The 16,655-nt window shown below is 43.9% G+C and overlaps 1 protein-coding gene across 5 annotated transcripts in view; it reads right to left on the minus strand.

Annotated features, from left to right (window-relative positions):
* Positions 1 to 7,651, minus strand: part of PGAP4 (post-GPI attachment to proteins GalNAc transferase 4) — a 44,772-nt gene extending 37,121 nt beyond the window's left edge. For 4 of the 5 annotated variants that reach the window (XR_011145003.1, XR_011145006.1, XR_011145005.1 and 1 more), the window contains exon 1: positions 7,477 to 7,651. The gene's annotated coding sequence lies outside the window, so the exon portion shown is untranslated. Of the gene's footprint in view, positions 1 to 7,084; positions 7,162 to 7,476 lie in introns of those variants that run through there. The other variant, XR_011145004.1, reaches the window with a different exon arrangement.
* Between the last annotated feature and the right edge of the window lie 9,004 nt (positions 7,652 to 16,655).

The following is a 16,655-nucleotide window of genomic DNA, read 5'->3' on the forward strand; positions in this document are numbered from 1 at the left end:
TTTCCAACAACACAAGAGATGACTCTACACATGAACATCATCAGATGGTCAATACCAAAAGAAATCAGATTAATCATGCTCTTTTGCAGCCAAATATGGAGAAATTCTATGCAGTAAAACCAAGACCTGGAGCTGCAGATGGTAACTGCAGCCATGAAATTAAAAGACGCTTACTCCTTGGAAGGAAAGTTATGACCAACCTAGATAGCATATTCAAAAGCAGAGACATTACTTTGCCAACAAAGGTCCTTCTAGACAAGGCTATGGTTTTTCCAGTGGTCATGTATGGATGTGAGAGCTGAACTATGAAGAAAGCTGAATGCAGAAGAATTGATGCTTTTGAATTGTGGTGTTGGAGAAGAGTCTTGAGAGTCCCTTGGACTGCAAGGAGACCCAACCAGTCCATCCTAAAGGAGATCAGTCCTGGGTGTTCATTGGAAGGACTGATGTTGAAGCTGAAACTCCAATACTTTGGCCACCTGATGCGAAGAGCTGACTCATTTGAAAAGACCCTGATGCCGGGAAAGATTGAGGGCAGGAGGAGAAGGGGATGACAGAGGATGAGATGGCTGGATGGCATCACCGACTCGATGGAGATGGGTTTGGGTGAACTCCAGGAGTTGGTGATGGACAGGGAGGCCTGGCGTGCTGTGGTTCATGGGGTCACAAAGAGTCAGACACGACTGAGTGACTGTACTGAACTGATTTATTTTCGGTTGCATCCAGTCTCAATTGTTGGCCTGAGGGATTTTTTTTGTTTGTTCCAGTGGGAAGGCTTCTCTCTAGTTGTGATGTGTGGCCTTAGTTGCCCCATGGCATGTGGAATCTTAGTTCCCTGACCAGGGATCACACCCACACCTGTTGGTTACTATGAGTGAAATGACACAGAACATACAAGACATACGAGATGCACACAAGAGACATACACTCTGGCCAGAGGGACAAGAACTGCGTGCACCAGCGAGCTCGCGGTTTATTTATATACATCCCCTCTGGGCAGAATTCCAGACTGTATGACCAAACTTGTTCAATACAGCACACGTGCATAAATGTTATCGTACAGCAAAAGGGAGTGAAATTCCGGCCTACAGCAGAGTCTGTCCAGAGCCCTTATCACAAGAAGGGAATGTTCCCTTATTTGCAAGGGACCATTAATCTCAAGGCTGTGTCTGTCTCCTTGGCAGAACATCCTGTTTGCAAGCAGCACATCTCCACTTTCCCTATTGTGGCCGCATTAACCCTTCACACACCTCCTGCATTGGAAGGTGGTTCTTAACTGCTGGACCACCAGGGAAATCCCTAATGTCTATGATATTGATAACACATGAACTTTAAATGAAAAGTGCCTGATTGTTCTCCCTCCTACCACTCCTTGTTACTCACATGTGACCTTAATAATTAGACTCCTAATCTATTCCCTCCAACATGAGACATAATACCTAGAAAATGTCTTTCCTTACACTGAAGAACAAAATACCTCTGAAAGTAGAAAACCTGACACTTGATAAGCAATGCTTTTGGAAACAGATCTTCATCAAAAGGGGGAGATATAAAAAAATTAATAAATAGAAAACTCAATTAAATAGAGCATGAGGATCAGAAAGGGAGCTCTCAGGTCCTAGAATGACAACAGAGAGTCACCGGGAAGAAGAAAGACTTCCCTTCTTTCCTGGCAAGGACTCAGCCAACAAAAAGTCATGAGCTCTTAGTTTACTATTGCCTTCCAACATTCTTTTCCCCTCCATAAAAACACTTGCCCTCCCTTGATGTGCAGAAACTTGCACATGACTCACCATGGTTGTAGATCCTGACCTGCAGTTCTCTGTTGATCCCAAATAAACCCATCTTTGCTGGAGAAATAAATGGCAATCTGTTTCAGGTAAACACGCCCGAACAGAAATAATTTCTTTTTTTCTTCAAGTTCTAGGGTCCTTTACATGAATTTTCATTCCAGAACATTCATTTGTCACTTTCTACTTTAAACTGCATCTATTTGTAGCTACCACTTATTAAGCTCCTCCTGGGCTTCCCTGGTGGCTTAGCGATAAGGAATCCACCTCCTAATGCAGGAGACAAGGGTTCAATTCCTGGGTTGGGAAGATGCCCTGGTAAAGGAAATGGCAACCCACAAAAGTATTCTTGCCTGGGAAGTCTCATGGACAGAGGAGCCTGGTGGGCTACAGTCCACGGGGTCACAAAGAGTCGGACACAACTTAGTGACTAAACAACAACAGTTAAGCTCCTACTACGTATCCAAGTTCTGGACTAGACTTACATATATTTCTTCTGACCAAAGAGCAACTCTCAAACATTAATGGAACTAATCTCATTTAAATGGAAAAAAAAATGCTACCAAGGTGAAAGCAGGGAATTCAAACACAGGAAAGATTTCAAAGCTTATACTTTTTATATGATGCATGCTATCTTACATGGCTTGATTCATGGCCTGTGATTTACAACCTAGTTGGACTTATAACAAAGGTCCATCTAGTCAAGGCTATGATTTTTCCAGTGGTCATGTGTGGATGTGAGAGCTGGACTGTGAACAAAGCTGAACACCGAAGAATTGATGCTTTTGAACTGTGGTGTTGGAGAAGACTCTTGAGAGCCCCTTGGACTGCAAGGAGATCCAACCAGTCCATCCTAAAGGAGATCAGTCCTGGATGTTCATTCGAAGGACTGATGCTAAAGCTGAAACTCCAATACTTTAGCCACCTCATGCGAAGAGTTGACTCACTGGAAAAGACTCTGATGCTGGGAGCGATTTGGGGCAGGAGGAGAAGGGGACGACAGAGGATGAGATGGCTGGATGGCATCACCGACTTGATGGACATGAGTTTGAGTGAACTCTGGGATTTGGTGATGGACAGGGAGGCCTGGCATGCTGTGATTCATGGGGTCACAAAGAGTCGGACACGACTGAGCGACTGAACTTAACTGAACTGGACTTATAGATCCCTGTTAGTAGACTCAGTTTGATTTATCTTTGATATCCTTCACAGACCCAGAACAGGATTCTTTGCACAGAAAAGATTTAATGTTTGTTAAGCAAATAAAAGACTTCTATAGGGTTTAATTCCTAAGATATAAAATTGGGAGTAGCAAAGAGTCTGGTCATATAATGTGCAGAGATCAACTTACTTGGAAATGCTTGCTGAGCACTTCTTATGGGCACTGTTTTAAGCATCTCATTTATTATCATAAGAAGCCTATGAGAAATACTATTATTATACCATTTTATATCTGAAAAAAATTAAGGCATATTTAACTTGTACCCAAGGTTAGCAAAGCTTTAAATCTTTAAATAAGTGGCAAAACTTGAAAAGCAAGCAGACTGTTTACAGAACTCATGTTCTCAACCATTATGCAATATTGTCTCTGCATAGATTGGAAAGCCAAGAAAATCAACTGGAAGATGATTAGAAATGGTACAGACTTTCAGAATGTGTTTGGTAGCAGAATTAGTATGCAAAAATAATATATGCTATGATCTGTGTGTGTGCTCACTCAGTCATGTCTGACTCTGTTCCCCCATGGACTGTGGCCCACCAGGCTTTTCTATCCATGGAATTTTCCAGGGAAGAATACTGGAGTGGGTTACCATTTCTTGCTCTAGGGGATCTTCCCAACTCAGAGATTGAACCCAAGTCTCCAGCATTGCAGGCAGAGTCTCTACCATCTGAGCCACCAGGGAAGCTCTGTCTCTTGCATCTCCTGCATTGGCAGGGGATTCTTTTTACCATTGTGCCACCTGGGAAGCTCTATGCTATGTTACACACCACATAATCATATATATATATGATTGCTTTCATATAATCAGACAATTACTAATGAATGGGATAAAACATCTCAGTCAAAATGGACAAAAAAAAGAAACCAAAAATATCTAGAATAAACTTTAAAAATATGTAGCATATATACTTCTATAAAATCCCACTGAAGGACACTGTAAAAGTCTAATAAATGGATAAAAGTAACATCTTCCCTGCTGAGAACCCTCACTATTAAAAGAGGAGATGGAGGTCTCTTGCTCCAAAATCAATCTCTACATTTAAGATAACATCAATTCAATTTTCTTTGAGAGAGTGAGCCAGTACAGTAAATGGGCACTTTTATATAAACTGGTGTGACCTTCAGAGAGAGAGTTTGGATGATATCTGCAAAAATTTTATATGTGCATCTCCTTTGACATAGAAATTCTACTTCTAGCAATCTACTCTGCAGCAATGCCAACACAGGCTACCAAACATAGACAAGGAATGTTCACAGAAATTTTGCTTGACAGTAAGAAAGAGAGGGAGAGGAATAGATGGAGGGCAGGGCATCAAGATGGCTGGACAAACTACAGGGAAAGGAAATGGCCAAAAACAGGGAACAATGTTTAGATAATTATACATGGGGATGATACGGACACATTAAAAAGAAAAAGAAGGGTTTAAATACACTGACATTTAAAAAGCCTTACCTAAATCTCTGCTGTGGACTGAATGTTTGTGTCCCCCATTCCCAAATTCATACTCAAAATCTGAATACCTGATGTGATGATGTTTGGAGATAGGGTCTTTAAGAGATATTAAGGTCATGCCCGTGGAACTCTTTTGCTGGGACTAGTGCCCTTATTAGAAGAGACAGAATACAGCTTTCTTTCTCTCTCTCCTCTGCCAGTGAGTACAAATCAGGAAGGCAGGCATCCATAAACCAGGAAAAGGGCCACTTATCAGAACCCAACTATGCTGGCACCCACCCTAATCTTAGACTTCTGACTCCAGAACTGTGGGACATGAATGTTCTGCTTAAGCTACCCAGTTTATGGTAATTCATTGTATCATACAAAGCAGTTTGAAAGTCTCTAATTGAAAAATGTAAACTATGTCAGTGCAAATCGTAGAAAAGGGTACATGGTATGATCATTTTATTTTTAATGTGGAGTATAACTTAGTGAAGGAGAGATTAAAGTATGAGGGATGGAGGGTTCTACTCTTGCTTTCTACCCTTCTGAAAGCACATGCATTACTTCTATGATCATAGTTTAATTCAACCAATACTGAGTCTTGCACCAGGCACTGGGGTAGTGAATGTGACACTCAGGGGACCTACTCTCAGGACCCTAATTATCAAAGATCCTATCGGAATCCAAAGATGATTTGTCTCTTTTGGTGGAGCAGAGACAGGATGGATAATTTGACCAAAGTGTGGGGCTTCCCATGTGGCTCAGTGGTAAAGAATTCTCCTGACAATGCAGGAGATGCAGGAGACTTGAATTTGACGCCTAGGCCGGGAAGATGCCCTGGAGGAGGACATGGCAACCCACTCCAGTATTCTTGCTCGGGAAATTCCATGAGCAGAGGAGCCTGGGGGGCTATAGTCCATAGAGTTGAAAAGAGCTGGACACAACTGAGCGATGGAGCATGCACACACACTATATCTTAATAAAACTGATTTTTTTTAAAGCAGGTGGATATTACTGGGTAATAACAAAGACATTAAATTTGTTATAAAACTTCAGTAATTAAAATAACATGGCCCTTGCACCGAAATATACTGATAGACACATGCAAAAATCTGCAGACATAAATATATAATAATTTAATATACCATAATTATAGCAGTCTAAATTAGGCATAAAAAATGAACTTAGCTTTGCAGCAACTGGCTACCATTTACAAAAAGTAATTAGCTCTCCACTTTACATCTTAAATTAGAATAAATGACACGTTAAAATTTTTCAACAAAAGCTAAAATACCTGAAGAAAATATAGGTGAATATTTATACAAACTCAAGCTGGGAAAGGCCTTCTCAGCAAGACTCTCAAGCAGAAACCATAAAGAAAAAGAATAGAACTGAATGGCCAAAGATGAAAAGCTGACCCCCCCAAAAAAAACAAAACACATGTTGATGTATGGCAGAAACCAACACAATATTGTAATTATCTTTTAATTAAAAATAAATCTTAAAAAAATAGGCAAAAGACTGTGCAACACAGATGACAGAATTACTATCAGTACTTTAATGTGTAATATATAACAAGCACTTAAAACTCATGAACAGAAAGATACTGACTGAAAGAGGTAAGAGAATTAATAGTTCACTCACACCAATGCAAAAGGCCAATACAGAGAGGAAAAAGCTGATTACCTCTGGATAATCAGACATACAAATTGAAATAATTTTTTTTGCCCACCTTACTGGTTTAAAGGTGTGCATGCAGAGAAATTTTTAAGATACCTAGGAAAACAACAATCTAGGAGATGAAGTTTTAAGTTATTTTTATTTTCTTTACATTTTTCTGTTTCTTGAATGTTTTGTAATAAGCTTATCCTTTAAAAAAATTCTAATTTAGATAACGTTAAACAAGCATGGTTTTATCTTCTCACCTAAAATATCTGGTGCCGGGCACTAGAAACACATTCCTAAAAGCCAATTTCCCCTTAGAAGGTTTAGTTCTCTGGGGGAAAGGCGCGCACGCCTACGCGCGCACACACACACCAGCAGGTTTTCGCTAATGGTCCGCATAGTGAGATCATCATTGGATCCGCCCTTGTGTCCCTTCACCTCCAGGGAGAACAAGAGACAAGCAGGGGCTGGCGGGGTTACACTCAACCTCCAATTTTCGCCCTGGATACTGCGGGCGCAGTGCGGCAACTGGCAACGCCCGTACACAGAGACCAGGAAAAGGGCGAGGCGAGCCGGGGTGGTCCTAACTATCCCTCAAGGAAAGAGAATGGCAGCGGAGGACCAGAGTCTCGGATTTAGCGTCTGCCACCGACCGTGGGGAGTCCCCGCGGCGCTCCGGTCTCAGTTTCCCTACCCGTAGGAGGAAACTAACAGCCTAAATCGCGGCGTTGCCTCCGGGCGTCCTGTCTTTCCCGGAGCTGGGAAGGACGCCTTCCTCTGCCCCGTTGACCTTCCTCAGTCTCGGGGCTGCGAGGTCGCCTGCAGAAACCCAACGCCGCAGCAGGGCGTTTGTCCGTGCTCTGGGCTGGCCCGAGGCGCGGGCAGATAAAGCCGCGAGCGGGCGGCCATTAGGCGATCCACCCTTAGGGTGCTGGGCCCAGCCAGACTAGGCAAGCAGCGGAATCTTACCTGGACTCGTACACGCCCGGCTCGCGCCTTTCCGTCGGCCTAGCGGCGCCAAGGAAACAGGCGAGGGGTAGGGAGGCGTCCTTGCTGCGACACTCAGTCATCCCTGCGCGGATGCCGGCCCAGGCCGTGCGGGGGACGCCCTTCTGGGGTCTCCACATTCCCCCCGCAGGAAGCAGCCGGCCCCACGAGCGGGGCCGCACTGAAGCCAGCCCGCCAAAGCGCACCGCCGGGGGCACAGGCCCTCCCAGGCTCGCCAGCCCCTGCAACTGCTCTCCGTGTGCTGGCTGCAGCAACCCTAATCCATTTTCCCTCGCTCTGGAGACATCTCCCGGGTGGGCGCTCTGGTCATGATGCCAAAGCGGCAGAGCAGATCGTTCGCAGCGGGAACCTACCGGGTGAGAGCGGTCAGCTGGATTCTCTGAGCACGCTGACGGCCACTGCCGAAGTCGCCTAGGCTGTCTGGCTCATGACCACGGAGGAGCCATCGCTGGACCTTGAGGCCTCGGAGGAGCAGTCGCCGCAGGACTTGGACGCGCGCGGAAGCCTCACCTCCCACGGCGCAGCTCTGGCGCGGTCCCCTCGCTCTGGCAGGCCATGTGACCTGCGAGCTGGGGAGCGACCGCAGCCCCCAAAAGCCAGCTTGGGGGAAAAAGGACGGCAAAAGGCGCCAACTGATGGGCAGAAAGGGAAAAGCAGGCTCCGCGCAAAGGAGGTTGAAATGCTGGAAGGATTAAGTATCTGCATGGTTCACAGTCCCAGCTGGCCATTAAACGTGTTCTCTGCGGGAGATTTGTTTTTGCCAGTAATAAAAATAATAGCGGACATCGCTTCCATCCCTAATCCCCACCGTACCCCCGTTATGCCAAAGACGCTGTATGAAAACGCCTCTTTCACTTTATTCCTGTACTTTAAGAGACTGTTCGTCCAATTTGCAAATGACCAAAGAAAATTTGAGAAGGTAACTTAACAAGTGCAATACTCCAAAAGCCAGAATACTTTTTCATTAACAACAAAAACCGAGAAAGGTTTGCTGTAATCAAATTAGCTATCCATGAAAGCCTCAAGGCTTTCATGCATTGAGATCATTGCTGAGCTTCACCTCTTGAAAATCATTTACTCCATAGGCGACAGAAGTTTAATAAAAGATTGTATACATAATTAGGTGATAGCTGAATACAACTTAGTATTTGCCGGGGTCCAGCCCTGGTGGCTCCAGGGTGATTCGAAGGTGGGGACAGAGTCGGTGTCTTTGGAAAAATACATATTTAATCACAGATATAGAGAGATTAGAAATGGATAGTGTAGTAGGAAGATTAGTGGAGAAAAAGAGGCTGAATAACTTGGATTACGTGGAATAGCATCCATGCTCCAGATGGGAATTCAGCCAGAAAAACGGGAGCAAGAAAGAAGCGACATGGGGGAATCAGTCTTTCCAGAAACTGATCCATTTTCTTTATTTTTAGGTTAGCTTATATACCTTTTGTTACACATAGGGATGAATACAGAGTCATGGGGGGGGGGGGTGGTCAGCAGTCCTGACCTTTATCAAAATCAGGTGCTTCACATAAAAAGGTCTTAGGGATTTTATGATCCTGTCTTTCTGATAACCAAAAAACTTATTTTTTCCAAGGGTGTTTTCTCTTAAACCAGGAACCACCCGCCAAATAAAGTTGCATTCCTATAGGGTGAGGGTGTAGTGAGTTACAATCAAGAAAGGAATTTATTTAACCTAAGGTTAACATGATTAATCTTAAAGGTTAATACTTATTTCTCCTATATGCTTAAAGGTTAATACTTATTTCTTCCTATATGCTAGTTATATTCATTATAAGGGTAGGGAACATGGAGATTTAGCAGCAAGCATCAGCCCAACAAATGAAAATCCTTTCACCAATGTTCCCCTTAAGATCTATTTGGTCTTAAGATAGTGATAAAGTTACATTTTCACATAACAAGGACACAGTGATTTATAACAAAGCACAGTGATCTATTACAAAAGAAAAAATCCATTAACTCAAAAAGTCTAGTATTGCTAACATCAAAAACTACTATATTTCCTTTGCTATATTCCAAATACATTGATTTATATATTCCCAGGTGCCTAAGGATATGCAGGCCTGGCGGCAATCATTGACTCAACAAGAAGAAAAAGCCCTATGCTAATTAAGACTCTCAAAATACTCCAAATCTCTCTGTGCTGTTTATGGTTAAGAGGTAGTAAACAATCATGTGGCAGGACTATGGATATTCCTGTCACACAAGCTAGTCTGTCAGCAGAGAGGTTTGACCTGAGATACCCTTGTCCCACCCAGGGGAGGGAATTAGCAGCAATTATTGACACAACAAATGAAAAACCCTTCACCAATATAATTCCTGACCAACCCACTATACTAATAATTTCTAACTCCCCAAAAGAATTTGCCTTTAGTAAGTCTAAAACATCTCATGCCTCTCAGATTGGGAGGCTGTAAACAATCACATGTGGCCAGACGAACCTATACAGGTGGGCTAGATAACCTTCAGAGGAGTCCCTAAGCTGAAACACTCTTGTCACGGCCAAGAATTTTTATTGCCTTGGAGCTGCACGTTTACTCCTTCTCCGAGAGAAACGGTTATGAGGGAGAGCCCCCCGTAAAGTCAGAGGTGTAGGGGAGAGCATAAAACAGACTCTGGTTTTGGGGTAAATGCTCGGGAACAGGGGGTTTCCTGAGGCTTGATCACGCCTTTGCGTATGCCAAGCCTCCTTCCTCATGACCTTTGCCATGGGCGGAGTTCCTCACGCTGGCCCCCGGCAAGTGTTTACTGTGAAGGCAATAAGTGTTCATAGAGTATATCATAAATGCTTATTTAAATCGTATCACTCACGTAGAGCCAGACATCCTGGAATGTGAAGTCAAGTGGGCCTTACAAACCATCACTATGAACAAAGCTAGTGGAGGTAATGGAATTCCAGTTGAGCTATTTCAAATCCTGAAAGGTGATGCTGTGAAAGTGCTGCACTCAATATGCCAGCAAATTTGGAAAACTCAGCAGTGGCCACAGGACTGGAACAGGTCAATTTTCATTCCAATCCCAAAGAATGGCAATGCCAAAGAATGCTCAAACTACTGCACAGTTGCACTCATCTCACACGCTAGTAAAGTAATGCTCAAAATTCTCTAAGGCAGGCTTCAGCAATACGTGAACCGTGAACTTCAAGCTGGTTTTAGAAAAGGCAGAGGAACCAGAGATCAAATTGCCAACATCCGCTGGATCATGGAAAAAGCAAGAGAGTTCCAGAAAAACATCTATTTCTGCTTTATTGACTATGTCAAAGCCTTTGACTGTGTGGATCACAATAAACTGTGGAAAATTCTGAAAGAGATGGGAATACCAGACCACCTGACCTGCCTCTTGAGAAATCTGTATGCAGGTCAGGAAGCAACAGTTAGAACTGGACATGGAACAATAGACTGGTTCCAAATAGGCAAAGGGGTACGTAAGGCTGTATATTGTCACCCTGCTTATTTAACTTATATGCAGAGTCCATCATGAGAAACGCTGGACTGGAAGAAATACAAGCTGGAATCAAGATTGCCAGGAGAAATATCAATAACCTCAGATATGCAGATGACACCACCCTTATGGCAGAAAGTGAAGAGGAACTAGGAAGCCTCTTGATGAAAGTGAAAGAGGAGAGTGAAAAAGTTGGCTTAAAGTTCAACATTCAGAAAACTAAGATCATGGCATCTGGTCCCATCACTTCATGGGAAATAGATGGGGAAACAGTGAAACAGTGTCAGACTTTATTTTGGGGGGCTCCCAAATCACTGCAGGTGGTGACTGCAGCCATGAAATTAAAAGACGCTTACTCCTTGGAAGAAAAGTTATGACCAACCTAGAGAGCATATTCAATAGCAGAGACATTACTTTACCGACTAAGGTCTGTCTAGTCAAGCCTATGGTTTTTCCTGTGGTCATGTATGGATGTGAGAGTTGGACTGTGAAGAAGGCTGAGAGCCGAAGAATTGATGCTTTTGAACTGTGGTGTTGGAGAAGACTCCTGAGAGTCCCTTGGACTGCAAGGAGATCCAACCAATCCATTCTGAAGGAGATCAGCCCTGAGATTTCTTTGGAAGGAATGATGCTAAAGCTGAAACTCCAGTTCTTTGGCCACCTCATGTGAAGAGTTGACTCATTGGAGAAGACTCTGATGCTGGGAGGGACTGGGGGCAGGAGGAGAAGGGGACGACAGAGAATGAGATGGCTGGATGGCATCATGGACTTGATGAACGTGAGTCTGAGTGAACTCCAGGAGATGGTGATGGACAGGGAGGCCTGGTGTGCTGCGATTCATGGGGTCGCAAAGAGTCGGACACAACTGAGCTACTGAACTGAACCGAACTGAACCGAACTGAACCGAACTGAACTGAAGATGTGATCTGTTATAATTTGTAACTTTTGTTTCATTCATGTATCAAGAATGAAATGATCATAAATCTAGGCACTTTTTAAAAGAACAATGAGGTCTCAAGCCCACTCAGTCTCCAAAACAGTACTGCAGGATGTCCTTCCCTTCGCCCCACTCAGATGGCCTTCACTACCCATCGAAGCACATTTATATAAATCTGTTTCTGCTTTCTGGGCTGCCCCCAAGTCATGCAAACAGAAGCATGTGGCTTTTGTGAAAGGAATAGAATCCAGCATTATATTTCATTTGGGAGGCACACAGAGATATATGTGCATTAATGAAATGCTGTCTCTCAATGAACCAATGAACTAAAGCCCTTCATTAGAAAGCAGTTACTTTGGGGCTTGAATGTTTTTCAGTCTTCTAGAAACATTTTTAAATACAAATGGTCCTGCAAGAGAACTCTGAAGACACATGAAAAAATGTGCGTGCTGTTGAAAGCCATTCCGGAAGAAGTGGAGCACAGGAAAGAAACGTGGAATAATGACTCTGGAAAGGAAAAACATGAGGTTAAAAAAGTGAAAGCCAGCTATATTCCAGCCTGACCTTCTTCTTAGGGCTTCTACCACAACGTTTTACTCCTTTCTCAGCTCCTCATTTTAATCGTTTGCCTTGCTAGGCCAGGCATTAGCAAACTCCCACTCACTGCCTGGTTTTTTTTTGTGCTGCCCACAGGTAAGAATGGTTTTTACACTATTAAATGGTTACAAATTAAAAGGAGACCATTTCAAGACATGTGAAAATCACATGAAATTCAAATGCCAGTGCTATCGACATATGATCATTCATTTAGATATTTTCTATGGTTATTATCATATAAAACAGAAGAGGTGAATAGAGACAGAGATGTTGTGACCCACCTAGTGTAAAATAATCTGTTATCTAGTTTGCCAACATCTGCTCTACAAGGTCTGTTCATCTGGTTACAAGGAAAGCCGTAAAGCCTATGTGTGGTCATATGATTTCTGTATAGCTTAACAATAAAACAGTCTTAGGCTGGGGAGGGCATTTCAAGATAAGACCATCTCACCCTTCCCCAGTTGAAAATTACCAGCAGTTACAAGCAGTTGAAGTTCCAGGAAGCCCTAACCACCCTTGGTTAATCCAAGGGTGACCAGAGCGGTCCATGAAAGAAGCCCAATTTCTTTCCCCAGGTGCAGACCCCCTCTTGGTCTTGCCCACAGCTTCCTTGCAGTGTACTCAATAAATCTTGCTTTCTACCCTCACTTCTGGCTCAGTAAATTCTTTTATCATCCTTGTTGGCACTATTGGGCCCACTGCCGCATCCCGAGGTAAGTTTTGTCTTGTGTTTGTTAGGATAGTTGAAACTAGATATTGAGTTTCATATATGGAGTTCCATCCATCCAACTGAGCATCCATACATCCTCTGTTCTTAAAACCCATATTTATTGAAGACTTGTTCTGACATAGTGCCAACAGTATGGATGAGAAGATGAGAATTAGATGTGCATCTTGCTCTCAAGGACTCTGTCATTAGGAATGCCAGGATGTCTATATAAGACCGCATAGGCTGAGAGCTGAATCTGGCACAAGAAAACAACTTAGGAACTTATTCTTGTCTCCTAAACCAAGCCCAGACTTCCACCTTCCAGACCTCTTTTATATGAGAAGGTTAAACAAAAATTTTAAAGTTGCTGTTATTTTGGAGTAATTTTAAAATTATGTATCATTAAACTTAATCCAATATAGGTAATAAAGCAGCAGCAGCAGCTAAGTCGCTTCAGTTGTGTCCAACTCTGCAATCCCATAGACGGCACCCCACCAGGCTCCTCTGTCCCTGGGATTCTCCAGCCAAGAATACTGGAGCGGGTAATAAAGAGGATTACACAAGTATCTGAAGTTGTTTCATACTCATTTTCTAATTTTATGTTTGGCAGTCTTCAGTTCATCCCTGAAGTACCTAGATAACAGTATCTGATGCACACTTCCTGAGTTGTTTTACAGATGCTAAAACTTCCACCAAACAGAAGTTAGCTACTAGATGAGCATAAGCACATAGCCCCCAGACCTACTGAAGCCTGAGGATTGGTAATGTTAACCCCTGAGACACTGCCCTGCTATTTCACCATCAACCAATCAGAGAACTGCACATCAGCTGATCAAATAAAGGAGGGGTGACTCCCCTCCTTTAAAGGCAAAGCTCACCTTGCCTTTAAAAATGCTTCCTGAAACCCACTGGAGAGTTCAGATTTATTTGAGTTATTAGCTGCCCTGGACTCCTTGTATGGTATCTACAATAAATGCTGCATTTTCCTTCACCCCAACCCGGTGTCTCTAGATTGGCTTTACTGTGTGTGGTGAGCAGACCCAAGTTTGGTTTGGTAACACAGGGACAGTGGGAGCCTGTGGATGCGAGGAGGCCACTGCAGTCTTGCCAGTGGTGCTCTCCCCTTGACCCCTGTCCTAGGCAGTGTTGGCTGCAAGAGGGCTTTCTGCCCTCCTCGCTGACCTCCTGGGGCCAACAGTAGCATTCCCCATAGTCACTTTCAGTTTGGTAATGGGAAGTGGCCAGGCCCAAGAGCCAACAGGCGAGACCAGGAAAAGGCCAAGAATGACAGCTACCTGACAAAACAGAAAGATGCTCAATCCAAATTTAGGAAAGGACACCCAGGGGTGCCTGAAAGGGAAAGGGCCCTAAGGTAGGTATACTCGGCCAGTGACTTGACCTCTCCTGGTCAGTGCTAGTTTCTCTGAGGTAGGCTGGGGTGTCTTATAAGCTTCTTGCAAATCCAGAATCCCCATTATTGGGACACCCTTTGAACTGCTGGCAAGATCAGGAAACACCCACTGCCCAAGCTCTCCTCCTACAACTGCTTGGGAGGTGAATCTTCGATGATTCCTTATTGCCCAAGCTTTCAGGGCTCTTCTGGCATCAGCACAGAATGTCAGCTGCCCCAGAGATCTGGTACATCCCCTGTGGGACTCCCTCCTGCTTTTAGCTCTCACTCAGAAGTCCAAACACGCCTTTTCAGCTGAAGAGGAAAAAGACTGCCACCCGCCCCCGCCCCCCACCCCCACCCCCAGACAGCTATGTCACTACTTAACAGGTCAACGTGGTCAGGAACTAAGGTGGCTAAGCTGCCATGGCCTGGAGACATTCTTACCTCCTGTGGGATATTCTGACTGAGGAGGGACTTACTACCTCAAACACGGGTTATTAGAAATTCAAGTAGGACTCTCAGTTATATCCGAGCCCATGACATTTGTACACCTCCTATTTTGGTCTTGTGAGGGACCCATTAACAGTTTGGTCCTGGTTCCAAGTTTCCTGAACTATAAATCTTGGGTCAAATATTCTGGCATTTGCCTGCCAAGAAGTCTCTCCAACTGCCCCCTCAGTAGTTGGAAACAAATCCAAAATGGAATATCTAAGGAACAAAACATCCACCATGCCAAAGGATAGCCCATTAGGGTGCATCACACAGAACTGGAAGTTTTATAGGGTATCACCCCGTGACCCCAAAATATTTAATCTTCCTATGTTATACAGCCTGGCCCCAATATTGACTGGGAGATGAGGAAAGTTGTCCTGCCAATGGGTTGCTAAATTACAATGCTGTTTTACAGTTGTACTTGTTATGCCAGAGACAAAAGAAGTAGGGTGAAATTCCTTATGTCCAGTGTTTTAACAGCCTTATATCAAAACAAAGTCCTTCAAAGGGGATGTGAGCTCTCCTCCACTGAGGTAATACCAGTTCCTGACCCTCCTCCTTAGGACCTTCTTGATCTCTTCCCTACCTTCCTCCACTATGTAGAAAACATTCTCAGTGCCAGCCCTGCTAAGGAGGCCTCTGACAAAAATACTGTAACCACTCCCGACCACCTAGCCAATAATGGATGTAAGGTGCTGCCCCCCACCCCCACCCTCACCCCGCCAAAAGGCTCAAAAGACACCAATTAGGGTGACCTACATAGGCCTCATTCTCACAGAAGGTTAGAAAAGCCTATCCCAGGAAAAGAAAGAAGCCATTTGCAGCCTCACTACTTCTAAAACCAGACGACAGCTTAAGGGTTTTTCCCTGGGATGGCCTGGTTTTGCTGCAACTGGATCCCTAATTGAAAGGTTGTTGCTGAGCCATGAAATATGCCAGGATTCTTGGCCTCTGGAAGAGATGATTTCAATCCAGGGCCAGTGACGAGGCTTGATTGCTCAGAGCTCTTGTGTAAAAAAGTTTTATTACAGTATAAAAGAGATAGAGAAAGCTTCTGACTTAGACATCAGAAGGGAGCAGAAAGAGTGCCCTTTTGCTAGTCTTTAGGAGTAAGTTATATACCTATCAGCAAGCTATTAATTAGAGAAAGGAAATGTCTCAAAACTCACAGACTGGCACCAGACCCCTCACCCACAACATGCATTTTGAGATAACACTGGCACAGGTTGAGTCATTCCAAGCCATAAAACATGAAGAAACATTGACATGAATCTTGAAAAACGGCAGGTTTCCAAGTAAATATATAGTTTTATTAACATAGATTAGGAGAACAATGTATGAGTAAAACATACTGGTTTGTTGAGTCCTTATCATTCTGAGTCTTCCCGGGCCTCTGCCCCTGGCCTCGGGCACGGGGTGGCTCCTCCCAGCTGCCCCTGACCTGATGTTCAAGCTGGTTTTAGAAAAGGCAGAGGAACCATAGATCAAATTGCCAACCTCCGCTGGATCATGGAAAAAGCAAGAGAGTTCCAGAAAAACATCTATTTCTTCTTTATTCACTATGCCAAAGCCTTTGACTGTGTGGATCACAATAAACTGTGGAAAATTCTGAAAGAGATGGGAATACCAGACCACCTAACCTGCCTCTTGAGAAACCTATATGCAGCTCAGGAAGCAACAGTTAGACCTGGACATGGAACAACAGACTGGTTCCAAATAGGAAAAGGAGTACGTCAAGGCTGTATATTGTCACCCTGCTTATATAACTTATATGCAGAGTACATCATGAGAAACGCTGGGCTGGAAGAAGCACAAACTGGAATCAAGATTGCCGGGAGAAATATCAATAACCTCAGATATGCAGATGACACCACCCATATGGCAGAAAGTGAAGAGGAACTAGGAAGCCTCTTGATGAGAGCGAAAGAGGAGAGTGAAAAAGTTGGCT

This window comes from Capricornis sumatraensis, chromosome 6 (assembly GCF_032405125.1).
Source record: "Capricornis sumatraensis isolate serow.1 chromosome 6, serow.2, whole genome shotgun sequence".
In the NCBI taxonomy this organism is placed as follows: domain Eukaryota; kingdom Metazoa; phylum Chordata; class Mammalia; order Artiodactyla; family Bovidae; genus Capricornis; species Capricornis sumatraensis.